Source organism: Myxocyprinus asiaticus, chromosome 1, assembly GCF_019703515.2.
Source record: "Myxocyprinus asiaticus isolate MX2 ecotype Aquarium Trade chromosome 1, UBuf_Myxa_2, whole genome shotgun sequence".
In the NCBI taxonomy this organism is placed as follows: domain Eukaryota; kingdom Metazoa; phylum Chordata; class Actinopteri; order Cypriniformes; family Catostomidae; genus Myxocyprinus; species Myxocyprinus asiaticus.
In genome coordinates, this window is record NC_059344.1 from 53,224,534 (window position 1) to 53,241,504 (window position 16,971).

The 16,971-nt window shown below is 38.1% G+C and overlaps 2 protein-coding genes across 2 annotated transcripts in view; one reads left to right on the top strand and one right to left on the bottom strand.

Moving 5' to 3' along the window:
* LOC127441045 (leucine-rich repeat and fibronectin type-III domain-containing protein 4-like) overlaps positions 1-5,385 on the bottom strand; it is a 32,008-nt gene extending 26,623 nt beyond the window's left edge. Inside the window, exons 1-2 of the mRNA XM_051698194.1 lie at positions 4,881-5,385; positions 2,535-3,279 (exon numbers count right to left, since the gene is read on the bottom strand). The gene's annotated coding sequence lies outside the window, so the exon portion shown is untranslated. The remainder of the gene's footprint in view (positions 1-2,534; positions 3,280-4,880) is intronic.
* Positions 1-16,971, top strand: part of LOC127441263 (pyruvate carboxylase, mitochondrial-like) — a 235,469-nt gene that overhangs the window by 162,174 nt on the left and 56,324 nt on the right. The gene's annotated exons all lie outside the window — the stretch shown is intronic.

Genomic DNA, 16,971 nt, shown 5'->3' on the forward strand with positions numbered 1-16,971 from the left:
CATTTATTTTTTGTTGGTGAACTGAATGGTAATGCTGGACTAAGCTGGTCTTTTTATCAAGAAAGGAAAGGACAGGACAGGACTGTATGCTGCTTTCATGGATGGTCATATAATAATGAAAGTAGGAGGTAAAACAGAACAAAATAGAGACAGGAAAACATCAGGTACTTTTTTTGAAGGGAAGAGAGGAAAAAGAGAGAACTCGAGTAGATAAACTTAATAGATATACTGTAAATAGCTAAAGGTATTAAAGATACAACCCCAATTCCGAAATATTTGGGACAGTATAAAAAATGCTATTTAAAAAAAAAAATTGAGTGATTTGTAAATTATATTCACCCTTTGCTATATTAAAAGAACCACAACTAAACATTATATGATGTTTTACCTTGTGAATTTCATTGTTTTTTTTTTATGTACAGTAATTTAAAATCAGATGATTGCAACACATTCCAAAAAAGTTGGGACAGTCGAGTGTTTACCACTGTGAAACATCACCATGTCTTCTAATAACATTTATTAAGCATTTAGGCACTGAAGACACAAGTTTGTTAAGTTTAAAAAGTTGAATTTTCACGCATTCATCCATTATGCAGGTCTTCAGCTGCACAATTGTGCGGGGTCTTCATTGCCGTATGGTGTGCTTCATAATGCACCATACATTCTCAGTTGGAGATGGTCAGGACTGCAGGCAGGCCAATCTAGCACCCACACTCTCTGCTTATTTGGCCAGTATGTAGTTTGAAGTTGTCCTGCTGAAAATTCCAGGACGTCCCTGGAATGACGGTGCTGGATGGCAGTATATGCTGCTCCGAAGTTTTTACATATTTGTCTGCATTAATGGTGCTCTCACAAATATGTGAGTTACCCATGCCATGGGCACTGACACACCCCTGGCCCATACAGACACTGGCTTTTGGACCTGATGCTGAACACGACGGCTGTGTTTTTCAAAAACTATTTGAAATATGGACTCATTGGACCAAAAAACACAGTTCCACTGTTCTACTTTCTATCTAAGATGAGACCGAGCCCAGAGAAGTCAGCAGAGCTTCTGGACAGTGTTGATGTAGGGTTTCTGCTTTGCATAGTAAAGTCTTAACTTGCATCTGTGGATGCAGCGGCGAGTGGTGTTGACTAACAAAGGTTTACTAAAGTAATCCCAAGCCCATGTTCATGATATCCATTACAGATGAATGATGTTTTTTAAGACAGTCACTCAGTTACGCACGAGATTTGATCAGATTCCTTAAATCTTTTAACTATATTGTGCACTATGAGGGTGAAATGCCCAAAATCCTTCCAATTTGTCTTTGGGGAACATGGTTCTCAAAGTGCTGGATTATTTGCTGAAGCATCTGTTGGCAAATTGACAAGTCTCAAATGCTCCTTGCTCTTGAAGGACTAGGCTGTTTTTGGAGGCTCCTTATATACTATGACACGACTGCCTCACCTGTTTAACATCTCCTGTTTCACATTGCCTTGTTATATTAACGTGTCAGATTGTTATTAGTTTTAAATTGCCCCTGTCTCAACTTTGTTGGAGCTACAATCATCTGATTTGAATTTACTGTTCATAATTTGTTTTTTTTTTTAATTCAATTGAATGAAATTCACAAGGTAAAACACCATGTATTGTTTAGTTGTAGTGCTCTCAATATAGCAAAGGGTGAATATAATTTACAAATCACTCCTTTTTGTTTTTATTAGCATTTTTCATACTGGGGGTTGTAGATGGAAGATGGTTGTGTGGAACGGTCCTTGAAATATGGGGTGCGGGCACTGATGTTGGCATGCTGACAGAGAGTACCCAAGCTACTTTTAGAGCAACCTCTCTCCCACTTAATGACACACATGCAGAGACTACGACAGCATGAGAGAGGCAGAGAGATAAAGGGTCCCAGTGTAAAGTGTCCTTCATATGTGCACATGAATATACATAGAAAAGCGGGTACTCTGAAAAGCAAGGTACTAGAGCACTTCAGCTGTTTGTGTGTGTGTATATGCATGTGAGTTGGCTTTGTAACACTGAAAAATCAATCTCTTTTTTCTTGTGCCTCTACATGAGCTACTGTTGGGACGTTTGTGCTAGAATATGAGAGAGAGATGGAAAAATAAATGGCCCACAACATACCGTACCTTGTGGTCTATAAATATCTGTGTGATATGCACATCTGTCTCTCAGATGAGGGAATGAGGTGAGTGTGTGCACGGACAATCATAACCATTTCCAAACCAATATGGTGTTCTCTGACCCAGCCATGAGCACCAAGTCAGCTTGTGTCATTTTAAATCACTACAAAAGGTCAACATCTAGTCCAGAAGCTCCTTCGTGCAAAAACACCACATAATACAACCATAACCATCAGGCAGGAGGAAACCCATAAGAAAGAATAATCACAAATGAGGTCCCTTTAAAATTTCAAATGTTTCTTAATGAGATTAAATGCAGAGCAAATGGAGATTTTAATTAAGTCTTTAACCATTCCAAATATGTGTGTCAGTGTGGTGGTGAATGTGTGTTTAGTATTTACCTTTCTTGTCTGTGCGGATCCTAGGTCACAATTAGCTGCTCATTTTCAAGTGTTTGTCTGATGTGTGTTAATCCAGACACCGGTGTGTATTCCTTCTCAAAGTTGAGGTGTGTCTGTGTGTGTTCACGTGTTTATCCCGTTTACACATACACACTTGAAACATGAGGATTCTATTTGATTCAGACTCTCAGTTTCACTTGTATCTCCTCCAGTTTGGCTTGTGGAAAATACCAAGGTGTTGTCTTCCTTTTTTAAAGCGTGCCTACTGCGAAACATTTTGGCCTTAGGGCCTTTCAGTAGTGTCACCTTTCCACTGAATGTATTATACAATTCTCACAGCATATTCTACTACTTTTTGCATCTATCCAGGTGTTCTCTCAATTTTCCAAAATTCCTGCAGTTTTCCTCTTCCTCTCAACCCTCTTCACCCTCATTTTCACCCAAATGCCATGAGTGTTCATGTGCTCAGTTTCTCCTTCAACACCTCCTCATCTCTCTCTTGCTCATTCTCTATTTCTGTCTGTTTATTCCTTATTCCAGGTCTGAGCCTTGTTTGTGTGGTCCTCTGAATGACTTTTTCATCTTTTCAGTTGTTTGTTCCATTCTTCTTTCAATGTAGAATTCCAGTGAGTTGCTAGTTCCAAGACCTTTATGCCTTACAGCAAAAGATCTTCCCAAACACAGAGAGAAAGAGAGGGAATGAAGGGAGGGAGGGATGGCTGAAAGATGTGTTGATGCTCCTAGACTATGAGGACAAAATGAGAGAAAGGAACAGGGAATACAAACATTAAAATAATTTCAAGTTGTCATTTTGAATGCACTCATACACAGATATACTTAGAAGGGACAGAGAGCAATAAAAAGTAAGACAGAGGTAGATACCCAAAGAAAAATGTTATTGCTCAGAGGTTGCTCTTTTAGAGTTCAAGAGCTTTAATGGAGTTCCTCAGTTATGTTTCATTTAGGCATCAACTTTGTCTCATACAAATGATGCAATTGTTGACATACAGTTAGAATAAAGAGCTATAAATGTAAATAGTATAGCTTAGATAATTTAAAATTGCCTTAATGCTTCAGTACGTTTTTCATGCACAGAAAAAAAAAAAAAAAGCTGATAATTCGTTTGGAAGGTAGCACTGTATGTTTTGCGGTATAGATTCAAAAGAACTGACTTATAAGAGTCATTCGTTTTGGGAACTGGATTCCACTGGTTGTGCTGTATGTTTCACACTGTAGATTTAAAAGAACTAGCTCATAAGAGTCATTCGTTCACGAATTGGCCTACACTGGTCGCGCTCTAAGTTCCATGCTGTTGATTCAGTGGTGTTGCAGTGCAGCTAAATGGTAGCCCAGGAAACAGTTTATTTTAGTTTGGTGAACGTCTGCATCAGTGGAGAACCATTCATGAAAGTCATGAAAATCATTCTGTTCATTTTTTTTTTTTTACATTTATTTAATAAGAACCGGTTTTAAATAAGAGTTCACTGTTCCCAACCCTTCCCGGGATAGGATTTTAATGGGTGCCCCCTTCCCCCTCTTCCCAAGTCTAATAATTATGTTATAGAGGACATAAGCAGACCCTTTGTCACAGGGCCCAGGACAATGTTCCCAGTTGTCCCCCCAGTTCCAGTCATCCCCAACGTTCCTGATGTTACCTTTCCGTTTTGCAATTCAAAAATATTTTTTTAGACTGCATCTCTCAGCGGGTTTAGTCATCTCTCTCTTTCTTGATCTCATTCTCTCACTGTTTTCTCATGTTTTTTCACCTCACTCAATGGCAGAAAACATTGATCCTTCTTGGAAATGTCCTGTCATTTTGTCTCTCACCTTCTTCCTCTTTCTAGCACACATACACACATTATCGTCTCTAGTTATTTTTGTGTCCTCTTCTGTTTGTCATTCATCTTGAGCATGTCAACCAGCTCTAAGACAGCACAGTAGCATTCAAATTAAACACCTCCTCTGTGTGTGTGCGCATAGAGCATCACAGACGCAGACAGTGTTTTTTAATCTGTGGGTGTGGTGACAGTGTGTACTGCTTTGTGTATGAGTCTGGGACCACTAGTTAGTGTGTGCTTGTGTGTCTGTATGTGTGTGTGTGTGTGTGAGAGAGAGAGAGAGAGAGAGAGAGTTAAGCAGCTGTCTTGTGTAATGTCAGACATGTCACCATGTAGACAAGGTTTCATCTAAGCATCATCTCTTTGTCTCGTCAGATTGTTTACAGCTTAATTCCACTCTATCCATTTCTGTCTGCAAATCAGAAATCTATTAATTTCTATATTAATTTCTCACACTTTTTTACACTTATTCTTCAAATGACACACTCACTCACGCACACACACAAACCTGCTTTTCCAGCATTACCAGTCGAATAGTCCTGCAAGAAACGGCAATCCAACTCCTTGCTTCCTCAGAAGAAAAACAAGACGCTCTTTCTCTCTCTTCCGGTCTCTGGTCTTCTCCCCTCCTTATTTCTCTCTCTCTCTCTCTCTCTCTCTCTCTCTCTCTCTCTCTCTCTGTTCAACACTCCCTCACTCTTACCAGCTGTGCGCAACTGAATCTCTTCATAGGACAAATACCTCTTTTTTCATCCTTTTTTCTTTTTCCCTTGCCACAGCTGATTGAAATTTAAGTCATTTTTAATCCCACCATCCAGGTATCCAGAGAACGACAGAAACAAAAAAGAGAAACTACAGAGAACAAGAGATAAAAATCTTTGTAGTGGTGGATATTTTTAGCAGTTCCCATCCATACTTCTCTCATTTGCTTCTTGTTGGACTGACTCCGCTTTTCTCCTTTTTGCATTTATTTATTTTTTTTCTTTTTGTTTTCTTTTCCTCTCTTGCAAGCAGGTGATATGTCTGTTTGTGTGAGCCACCAAGCATCTGAGGAGTGAGTGTCGGCGACACGCACTGATGCAGCGAGTGAGAGAGTGAGGGAGGGGGCTAAAAGAGACAGAGAGAGAGAGAGAGAGAGAGAGAGAGAGAGAGAGAGAGATAGATGGACAGCCTCCAGCAGTATTGGCTGAGTGTGTTGGTCGGGGTAGCGAGGGAATGATAGAGGAAGAGATGATAAAGGAGCAGAAGGAAGAACTAAGTTAGGAGATATGGTTGGAAGAGAGAGATAGGGAGAGGGAAGAGATAAAAATGTGCATCAAACACAGAGGAGAAGGTTGATACTGCCCACTGTGAGCCATCAAGTCATTTTTATTTGTATAGCACTTTTCATAACACACATCGTTTCAAAGCAGCTTTACAGAAAATCATGCATTTAACAGAAAATGAGACTGTAATATCTATAAAGTCTTAGAGTCATCATTGTGTAGTTTGATTAAATATGATTGTAAATTGTGTATAAATATAAATAATTAAATAATAATTGTATTTAGAACCCCAGTGAGCAAGCTGAAGGCGACTTTGGCAAGGAACACAAAACTCCATAAGATGCTGGTTAACGGAGAAAAATAACCTTGGGAGAAACCAGGCTCACTGTGGTAGCCAGTTCCCCTCTGGCAAACATCATGAATATAATGCCAATATTAGTTATTATTACAATAGTGCTGACTGCTGTTAATAACGCAGCTCAGTCTTGAATGATATTCTATGTGTCTGTGTGTGTATGAAACGTGTTTGCCTCCACGAGAAAGGAAGAGAGAAAGTGAGACATACAGTGTAAGTGTACTGTACAAGCAGGTGTGTGTCTGTGTGTACTATATCTAGCTGTACCATCATTGGTCTCCTCTCTCTATCTCTGGCTGCTATATTTGTCTTGTCTTATTAGTTATTATTGGAATAGATGAGATATGAACAGCTTTCAAATTTACCCAGTTAAAGGCAAACACACAGAGAGTAATGAGAGAAAGAGAGAGAGAGAGAGAGAGAGAGATGGTGAGAAAATGTAATATAATTATCTTAAGGGAAAGCGTCGTTTTTCATTGTAAAAAGTATTTCACAATATATTTTTGGCCGGTTTATTTCCATAATATCTAGAATGGTGGCTACATTCCAGGGAACACAAACCAAAACATCACCACATTCAAACACATTCACATTTACGCACATACACCTTACCATACAACAGACAGTAATACTATATATAGAGAATAGATTGATGCATTTGTCCTAGTAACGTAATTAGATCTTACGCTTGTGTAGATGTGAATCACAGTTTCAAGGACAGTTTCAAGTGCCTGTATGTGTGTGTGCTTTTGTCTCTGTTGCAGAGGTTGTTCTCAGCACAGTTTATTAGAAATGAGGACTATTCAGATGTGACAGACCTCATTTGTTCAGCTGATTAAAGGCAGCAGTGGTGTGTAGCTTTAAAACCAGCTCCTCATCTCTGGACTTATACATTTTAATAAATACTGTATAGGCCTATTTCTCTTATAATCTGATATGCAGGGGAGACTGGGGCTAGTTGGCACACGGGGAAGTTATCTCAGTAACAAAAAGTAAAAAGTCCAATTGCACAAATCATTTGTTCCTTTCAAACACCTAGCTCAAAGTCCTCTTATTTTAAAATAACTTTTTTTTAAAGATTTGTACCCCTCCAAAGTAAACTTTCACTATCATCATATTTTAGTTTTAGCTCTTGGGTAAACAACACATATATTAAGGCAAGGTCAACTATATTGTGAAGCAGCTTTTTTTTTTTCTTTTTACCACTATTGGGGCAGGTTGTAACAAAAGGTCAATATGTGTTCAATGAACTGTATATCTTTTCTGGAAAAACAGTAAAAATGTTCTGTAGTTTTGTTTGTTTGTTTTTTCCTTCTTACCTAAGACTTTAAAGTGTGTGGCTATGCAAAAATTGATTTTCAACAATAAAACTGCTCTGAGAAATATTCACTGGAATGTGTAACAACTAGCTCTTGTCTCCCCTACAGTATATATAAGTCAGGTGGATTAATTGGCGGATATTTGCACACTTGGCTGGTTAACAGAAGGGTTAGCTCTCCCTTGTGTCAGTTCCAAAAACCTACTGTTTTCCAGAATCTTTGGAGTAAATTTGCGATTACTTTTAACCAACTGGTCCCAAGATCATTTTTAGTTGAATGTATGAAGTCAGTTCCTCTCAAAATTCACTTGGAGTAGTTCATCACATTAACTATGGAATTGTTTCCCAATTTAAAAACCAGGCATCCAAATACTTTTCTTCATTTTTAACAATATGTAAATTGTTTTATGATTTAGAATCTAATACATTTCTAATAGTGAAATGTTTTGCTTGAAATTGTGCTTGTGGAATCATTCTTTAAAATGGATGTCCCTTGCTTTGTTATTTTGGAAAAACATTTAATTTAAAATGTGGCTTTAATTTACCAAATACTTTTTGGAGCCACTGTATCGGTATCGTATTAGGACATTGAAAACCCCATAATAGTCAACCACTTTTTTTATTTTCACACTATGCAGAAGGGCCCTGCACCCCCACCCTACTGTAGTCATGTGAGTTTGTGTGAGAACGCAATGCATGTTTTGTATTCCTCTATATTTAGTTCCTCCCCCATCCTCGCACACATTTAATCATAACACATTCACACCATTGCCATAACACATTCAAATCAAATAACAAAGAAATGAATCACAAAGACAGTGTCACGCTCTCCATCACACTCTTCCTTGTTTTGTCTCATGCACACAAACTTAAACAGGCATTTATCCATAATGTCATAATGTTCAGCACCATGGACAGCGAATGAAAGTAACCAGTTAAAGGAATGTTCCGGGTTCAGTACAAGTTAAGCTCAGTCAGTGGCATTTGTGGCTTAATGTTAATGACCACAAAAATGTATTTCAACTTGTTCCTCCTTTACTTAAAAAAAAAAAAAAAAAAAAAAAAAAAAAAGAAAGCAGCAAAAATCAAGGTTACAGTGAGGCACTTACAATGGAAGTGAATGTGGCCAATTTTTGGAGGGTTTAAAAACAGAAATGTGAAGGTTTTAATTTTATAAAAGCACTTGCATTAATTCTTCTGTTACAACGTATGTATTATTTGAGATATAAAGTTGTTTAAATTGTCATTTTTACAGTCGTTTTAGGTTCTGTTGACATTACATCGTCATGGTAACGAAGTTGTTAAATTGGATATAACTTTAGACAGAAAAGGTTAATAAGTGATTTTATCACACTAAAATCATGTTTACACACATATCCTTTATGTCTTGTGGCTATACTTTTGAAACAGTATTTTAACGTTCAAAAATTGGCCCACAATCACTTCCACTGTAAGTGCCTCACTGCAACCTCAATTTTTTTTTTTTATGAGAAAAGGAGGAACGAGTCAAAATTATAATTTGTGGTAATCAACATTATGCCACAAATGCTGTCGATTGAGCTTATCTTGTACTGAACCCGGAACATTCCTTTAATCCCTGGTATAAATGCGAGTTTTCTTTGCAGTAAAAGTTTGTATCATGTGTCTTGATTGGAATGTTGTTCTCTGTTTACAATCTCTGCTAACTCGCTTTAGCAGTTTAGTAGAACAAAAGAGGGAGAGAGAGTGCGACAGATGACTGATTACTTGACAGACCTTTATTCAAGCACTAATGGCTTTATACTTTCAGGAAGATTGTGTGTGCATGTGTGTTTTTGTTTGGGTATTTTTATTTCTTTATATATTTATTTTCGCTGTTCTTGAACAGATGTCAGTTATTCTGACAGGACTACACTTTATCACGTCCTGCTAGACAAACAAATAAAGGCCTTTCATTAAACTGTCTCAGACCTTTAGTTTGCATGGATTTCTTTGTATTTGTGGTCATTTGTTTATTGTGTGTGTGTGTGTGTGTGTGTGTGTGTGTGTGTGTGTGTGTGGTTCTGTGCTCAAATAAAGATGTTGTGGAAATTCACAGACCTATTTGCAAGAGGCACATTTTTGCCACAGGGCTGTTTGAAGTGTTTAGCAAACATTCTGTTTATCTAACATTAGAGAGAGGGAGAGTAATTTGTGAATTGTGTCTCTTTGATGTTGCTCAGTCTCCTGTACTCCTTTTAAACAGTCTCTCTAACATCAGCTAGTTTTGCTTTCTGATCACAGAACAGATGCACAGCTGGAGATGGACTTCAGCAAGCTAATATCTAATATCCAGAGCTATATTAGTAGAATTCCCAAATTTTCAGGAGATTATAGCATGAGTTCACATTTTGTTGTAATTGTTTTCTTTTTTTTTTTACTATTATTATTCTTTAATTGTGTCTACACACAACTGTATGATTTCATTGCATACACTTAGATTAAGCAAATGTTAAGTCATGCTGCAGTTAAATATGGATTTGCCAGTAATTTAACCAAACTGATCTGAATTGAATTTAATTGACCTTTCGCTAAGCTCCGCCCCCCTTGGTTACATTTGCTCGCTCTGACAAGCTCTGCAGAACTCCCCATTGCAATGAATGGGAGATTGCTGTGAATGCTGCGGTTTTTGGAAAAATATTCTCATAAACAGAATGGATAATATTATTACATGGGCTGGAATGAAGGGTGACATTGTAAAGCATATTTATCTCACTTTTTATTTATTTATTTTTTTTTTTTTTTATTAAAGAAATTTTTAAATTACACAGTAATTTGATTTAAACAAACCTCGCAACTTTAGTGTAAGTGAACAGAACTGCTCATAACATCTCATAACACACTCACTTCGATGCTTTCGAACAGGCACTCATTGGAAAATGGTGAGAAATGGCAGCCAGCAACAGTGACAGGATTAGTCAGAAACACTGTTAAGGCCGGGCATAGCAAAGGGTAAATATAATGGGAAAAGAAATAGCATTCAATTGAATTTAAATTAAACGAATAGAACTGTTCAGTTTGTAGCCGTTAAACCCAGAAGACAATTAGCATTTTCCGAGTCATGGGTTCCCGATGCAATTTCTAATGTGTTTTTAGAATAGCAAATTTTGATTTATGAATACAAAAAGGTTTTTGGTTAATATTACTTGAAAAGACTTTCCTGTTTTGTTCTACAACATACATTTCACACAGTCATACCTCAAACATGAATTTAGAAACAGTTTTGTGACTTGACATACTGGATGAATCGGATAACCATTGTAGTCCTTATGTGGCAACACATTGTAAGTAATGTAAACAAACAGTTTTTAAAACTGTTTCAAAATTCATGTTTGAGATATACAGGTAGTATGACTGTTTGTAATGTTGCAGCCTATGGAAACTTAGCTCTCCAGGTTGGCCTGCTAATCGATGTCATGATTGAACAGCTCTGTTGAATTCTTCATTTAATTGATTTGAATTAATCAAGAATAATGAAGACCAAAGCATAGAGGAATGAGATGCTTCTCTATGGTAAGACTGTGACTGTGATTAAAAGAAAACAATTGAAGGGAAATAGAGAGAGAAGACCGCTGTGAAATCATCTCTGTTAAATGAGCCCCAAAAGTAAAGACAGAGACTGAATTTGACCCTGCAGGGCATCACAGGAGTGACAGACAACCAAATTAGTGCAACAATGACACGAGGAGAAAAACTCTTCTCCTCTCCAACACATATATATAATTGCAGTACTGCTCTATTCCCCATTCCCCCTCTAAATCAATAACTTTCATCCCTCTATCTTTCCCCAACACATCTGTATTCTTTTGGACTGCTCTTTTCATAACTGTTCATCATTCCTCATATTAGATTAAATAGGAGTAGGATTAAGAATAGGAGGGAAAACTGCATTAAATCCTCAATTTACTACTCAGCTTCCGTTGAAATCTTCCAGAGAATCCCCTCTTTTCTCTCAAGTTTTTCTGGGTAATTGAGTTTTGATCCCTTTCTAAACAATGTATGACATGTGTGAGTTGAGGGCATCCCTGTGTGTGTGTGCATGTGTGTGTGCAGGTTTAAGTGGTTTACAAGGACATTTACAGCTGGTAATTACAAGGGTATTATGCTATAAATGTGGTTTATGAGGACATTTCTAGTGTCCCCATAATTCTAATTGCTTAAAAAAAATACTAAATTATGTTTTATTGAAAATGTAAAAATGCAGAAAGTTTTTTTGTGAGGGTTAGGTTTAGGGGTAGGGTTAGGGTTAGGGGATATAATCTATAGTTCATACAGTATAAAAATCATTATGTCTATGGAGAGTCCACATAATGATAGCTGCATCAACATGTGTGCGTGCGTGTTTGAATGTTATCAACATCGAGACAAAGTGTCAGTTAGTCAGCGTACTCAGCTCTGAAAAGGATTGAATTCAGATCTAACATCATCTCTTTCTCCACAAGATCCTTTTTATATTCTCACTTTGACACACATATTTTTCTTTCTCTCCTGTACTCCGTTTAAACTGTCACTTTCTGTCTGTCACATAAAACCACACAAATCCTCAAGTGTGTTTTTTCTGTCTTTTTCTTCACACTTTTTTTCTTTCTGTCATGTAAGGACCAGTGTTGGAGAAGCTACTTCGAAACTGTAGCCTCCCAAGCTTTAAGCTAGCCTACTCATAATGTAGAGTTACAGTAAACTGCTATCAAGCTACCCTTTCAAAAAAATGCATTAATGCTTAAACTACTTAAACTACAAAAAATCCTCCACGTGCAGCAATGACAGCTTTGCAGATTCTTCAAATCAAATCAAATCACTTTTATTGTCACACAACCATATACACAAGTGCAATGGTGTGTGAAATTCTTGGGTGCAGTTCCGAGCAACATAGCAGTCGTGACAGTGATGAGACATATACCAATTACAATAAACATCAAATTTACACAACACAATTTAAAATCTAATATACACAACACAATATACAAATAATAACATACACTGTACAGTATACAATACACACAATATAGATACACATTATTCAATAAAAAGGTATATATAGTATATATAGAATGTACAGTAGGTTGTATTGAACTGTATTGACATTCAGGCTGTCGGTTGATAGTAAGTAGTTAAGAGAGAATATAATATTATTTATGACAGTCCGGTGTGAGATAATAAGATTATAAGATTAATAAAGTGCAGTGCTGATGTATTTTGATTGTGGGAGATCAAGAGTTCAAAAGTCTGATTGCTTGGGGGAAGAAGCTGTCATGGAGTCGGCTGGTACGGGTCCTGATGCTGCGATACCGCCTGCCTGATGGTAGCAGTGAGAACAGCCCGTGGCTTGGGTGGCTGGAGTCTCTGATGATCCTCCGAGCTTTTTTCACACACCGCCTGGTATACATGTCCTGGAGGGAGGGAAGCTCACCTCCGATGATGTGTCTGGCAGTTCGCACCACCCTTTGCAGTGCTTTGCGGTTGTGGGTGGTGCTATTGCCGTACCAGGCGGAGATGCAGCCAGTCAGGATGCTCTCTATAGTGCAGGTGTAGAACCGTGTGAGGATGTGGCGGTTCATTCCAAACTTCCTCAGCCATCTCAGGAAGAAGAGGCGCTGATGAGCCTTCTTCACAACGGCTTCAGTGTGGATGGACCATGTGAGTTCTTCAGTGATGTGGACACCCAGGAACTTGAAGCTGCTGACTCTCTCCACTGGTGCTCCATTGATGGTGATGGGACTGTGTTCTCTGTCTTTTCTTCTGAAGTCCAACACAAGCTCCTTTGTCTTACTGACGTTGAGGGAGAGGTTGTGCTCCTGACACGAGTGTGTCAGAGTGTTCACCTACTCTCTGTAGGCTGTTTCATCATTGTCAGTGATCAGACCTACCACCGTCATGTCATCAGCAAACTTAATGATGGCATTGGAGCTATGTGTTGCCACACAGTCATGTGTGTACTAAGAATACAAGAGTGGGCTGAGAACACAGCCCTGTGGGGCTCCAGTGTTGAGGGTCAGTGATGAGGAGATGTTACTGCCCATTCTAACCACCTGGTGTCTGCTTGACAGGAAGTCCAGGATCCAGTTGCACAGCGAGCTGTTTAAGCCCAGAGCCCGGAGTTTCTCATCAAGCTTGGAGGGCACTATGGTGTTGAATGCTGAGCTGTAGTCTACAAACAGCATTCTCACATAAGTGTTCTTTTTTTTCCAGTTGGAAGAGAGCAGTGTGTATTGTAGATGCAATGGCATCATCAGTGGAGTGGTTGATGCGGAAGCAAACTGCAATGGGTCTAGAGAGAGAGGCAGCACAGAGCAGATGTAATCTCTGATTAGTCTCTCAAAGCTTTTGCTGATGATGGGGGTCAGAGCAACAGGACGCCAGTCATTTAAGCAGGTGAAGAGATCTAGAGATCCTTGGCATTCTAGCTGTCAGTTTGTCCAGATACTCAGGTGACATTTCACCCCACGCTTCCTGTAGCACTTGCCATAGATTTGGCTGTCTTGTCAGGCACTTCTCACGCACCTTACAGTCTAGCTGATCCCACAAAAGCTCAATGGGGTTAAGATCCATAACACTCTTTTCCAGTTATCTGTTGTCCAGTGTCTGTGTTTCTTTACCCACTCTAACCTTTGCTTTTTGTTTTTCTGTTTCAAAAGTGGCTTTTTCTTTGCAATTCTTCCCATAAGGCCTGCATCCCCTGAGTCTTCTTCCCATAACGCCTGCACCCCTGAGTCTTCTCTTTACTATTGTACATGAAACTGGTGCTGAGCGGGTAGAATTCAATGAAGCTGTCAGCTGAGGACATGTGAGGCATCTATATCTCAAACTAGAGACTCTGATGTACTTATCCTCTTGTTTAGTTGTACATCTGGCCTTCCACATCTCTTTCTGTCCTTGTTAGAGCCAGTTGTCTTTTGTGTTTGAAGACTGTAGTGTACACCTTTGTATGAAATCTTCAGTTTTTTTGGCAATTTCAAGTATTGTATAGCCTTCTTTCCTCAAAACAATGATTGACTGATGAGTTTCTAGAGAAAGCTGTTTCTTTTTCTTGTTGCCATTTTTGACGTAATATTGACCTTAAGACATGCCAGTCTATTGCATACTGTGGCAACTCAAAAACAAACACAAAGACAATGTTAAGCTTCATTTAACAAACCAAATAGCTTTCAACTATGTTTGATATAATGGCAAGTGGTTTTCTAGTACCAAATTAGCAATTTAGCATGGTTACTTAAGGATAAGGTGTTGGAGTGATGGCAGCTGGAAATGGGGCCTGTCTAGATTTTATCAAAAATGACTTTTTTTTTCAAACAGTGATGGTGCTGTTTTTTACATCAGAAATGTCCTGACTATACTTTGTGATCAGCTGAATGCCACTTTGGTGAACTAAAGTACCAATTTCCTTCCAAAACAGCAAAATCTGTACATTATTCCAAACTTTTGGCCGCCAGTGTATATAACGAAAACGTGATGTTGATGAAACAACAGTATTTCACAAAATATTTCGCTATAGTAAAGAAGACGTAAAATTCTGTCCATAGACTCAAATGAATCTGCTAAATTATTAAATGTATATTCATCTGTACATTTTTCTTTGAACGAGTTCATTCAAATTAACCACTCAGAATGCACAGATTTTATTACAATGAATCAGACTTCCCAATGATGAATGACAGACAGAGGATGTTCTAGGAAATTGCATTTGATTATTGCCTCTCTGCGTGAGCAGTACAATGTGACAAATAAATAAAAACTTAGAGCTTTGTCATGCTACGCCGCTACTCTTTAAAAAAAGTAGCTTGTTGCTGGAAAAGATGCACTATTTGGAAACAGTTGAACTACTGTGTTGCTGTTGAAAAATGTAGTTAAGATAGAATGTTGCCACTTTTAGTTAGTTACTCCCCAACACTGAAAACGACGAACACAAATCCCAGCCTTACGGTCCATTGCATACTGTAACAGTGTTTGTTGGTGCAGTAAGTGCTGCTGATAGCTGCAGTCTAGGGGACCATTCAAGTGCAGGAGCTCTGTTATAGCCTGAACCGCTTCTGTCTAAAATGCAAATGCATTTATAGCAGCCATCACGAAATACCAAGTGTGCTCAGAGAGCACACATTACAATACGTAACCTCCCAAAGCCTGTCAGAGTACTGCACACACTGTCAATGAACTGGAATATTATGGGCCCCCAAATACTTCTATCTACATGTAAACTTTTCACTTCATAGTATATCAGAAAAATTTGTGTGTCCACCACTGATATATATAATATAGAACTGGATTGTTGATGTTGTCATAACAGTGAAGCCACTGCGCCGCCATATTTCTATGCCAAAACATTCCAGTGTGCCTGCTGATTTAATAGAAAATCACATATTTTATATCTGAAATCTGCATGTACATCCCTACAATGCAAAAGTCCTACACATGTAGTTATTTATTTATTTAAAGTCAGGAATTTTTCCTGTTTCTTGAAAGCTCAAGCAAGTTATGTATTTCTATATCAAACAGTCAAACTAACTTAATCGGCAAACAGATCAGCAAGTTCACTGAAACTGAGGTAAGATACAAACAGACATTTTCAGACTTATTTATTGTAAACATCAAAGTGTTTGTTCAGAGTAGCTTGTTTTATGTTTTCATCAAAAAGTGCCTTTTTCTTGTGGTCACTTGAATAAGAGCGCTCTCTCCCTTTATCACACGTGCACGCTGAGATTGAGGGAGACACGCAAAGCAAAGGTGGTTAAAATGAAACTGATACGCTACGAACACTAATTTATGACTTGTATCCATGTATGACTACAGAGAGCACATCACTATAAAAACCCCGGGCATTTAAGGCAATTTAGAAATCCTAGTCTGACTTTTTTAAAGTCCCTCAGAGGGAAACCCTAAAACAAGCAGATTTTACAGCTTTTCCTACTTACATTACAACTTGTTTTGCCACTTCTTTTGGTGAACGTTGTGTTGTACTGAAAAGCTGCAGGTGGATGCTCGGACTTCGCGATCCACATATATCTTCACCCTCGTAACGTTTATTATCCATAACAAGCAAATTAAACATTAAACATGATTGTCACCAGAGGGCAAAATGCAACTGTCGTATCCGCAGGTCGGAGATGGTGAAATGGGGCGTTTTCGCCTGTCAGTCATTGATGCTCTATGAGAGTTTGGGCATACCAAGATGGCCGATCGAACACTTCCAGTGGCTTCAACTCCTGTGTCAGCAATCCAGTTATATATATATCAATGGTGTACTATTTATTATTTATTTTTTACATGAAGAATTCTATTTTTATATGACTTTGTAAGAGAAAGTTTTAGGTACTGTATCTGGTCACCATTTAATTATTTTATTTACTGTTTTCATCACCTTTTAGCATTCTTGCAGTTCAGTTAAATAGTCCTGCAGTGTAGCAAAGTAATTTTTAAAAGGACAAACTGTATTTTCCATGTAGTCTCTCAATTATAATATAAGATCATTAGAACTATGTATGCATGTATATTAGTGATACAAGTATTAGAAAATTTGTAGTAAAGATTGTTTCAGATTAAAGTCTCTGCTTGACCTATCATCTTAACTACTCTTGTCTATTTTTTGTAATTGCCAGTGTCTCTTGGAATTTGGGTATGACTTACTCGTTCATTCCTTTTTGTGATTATT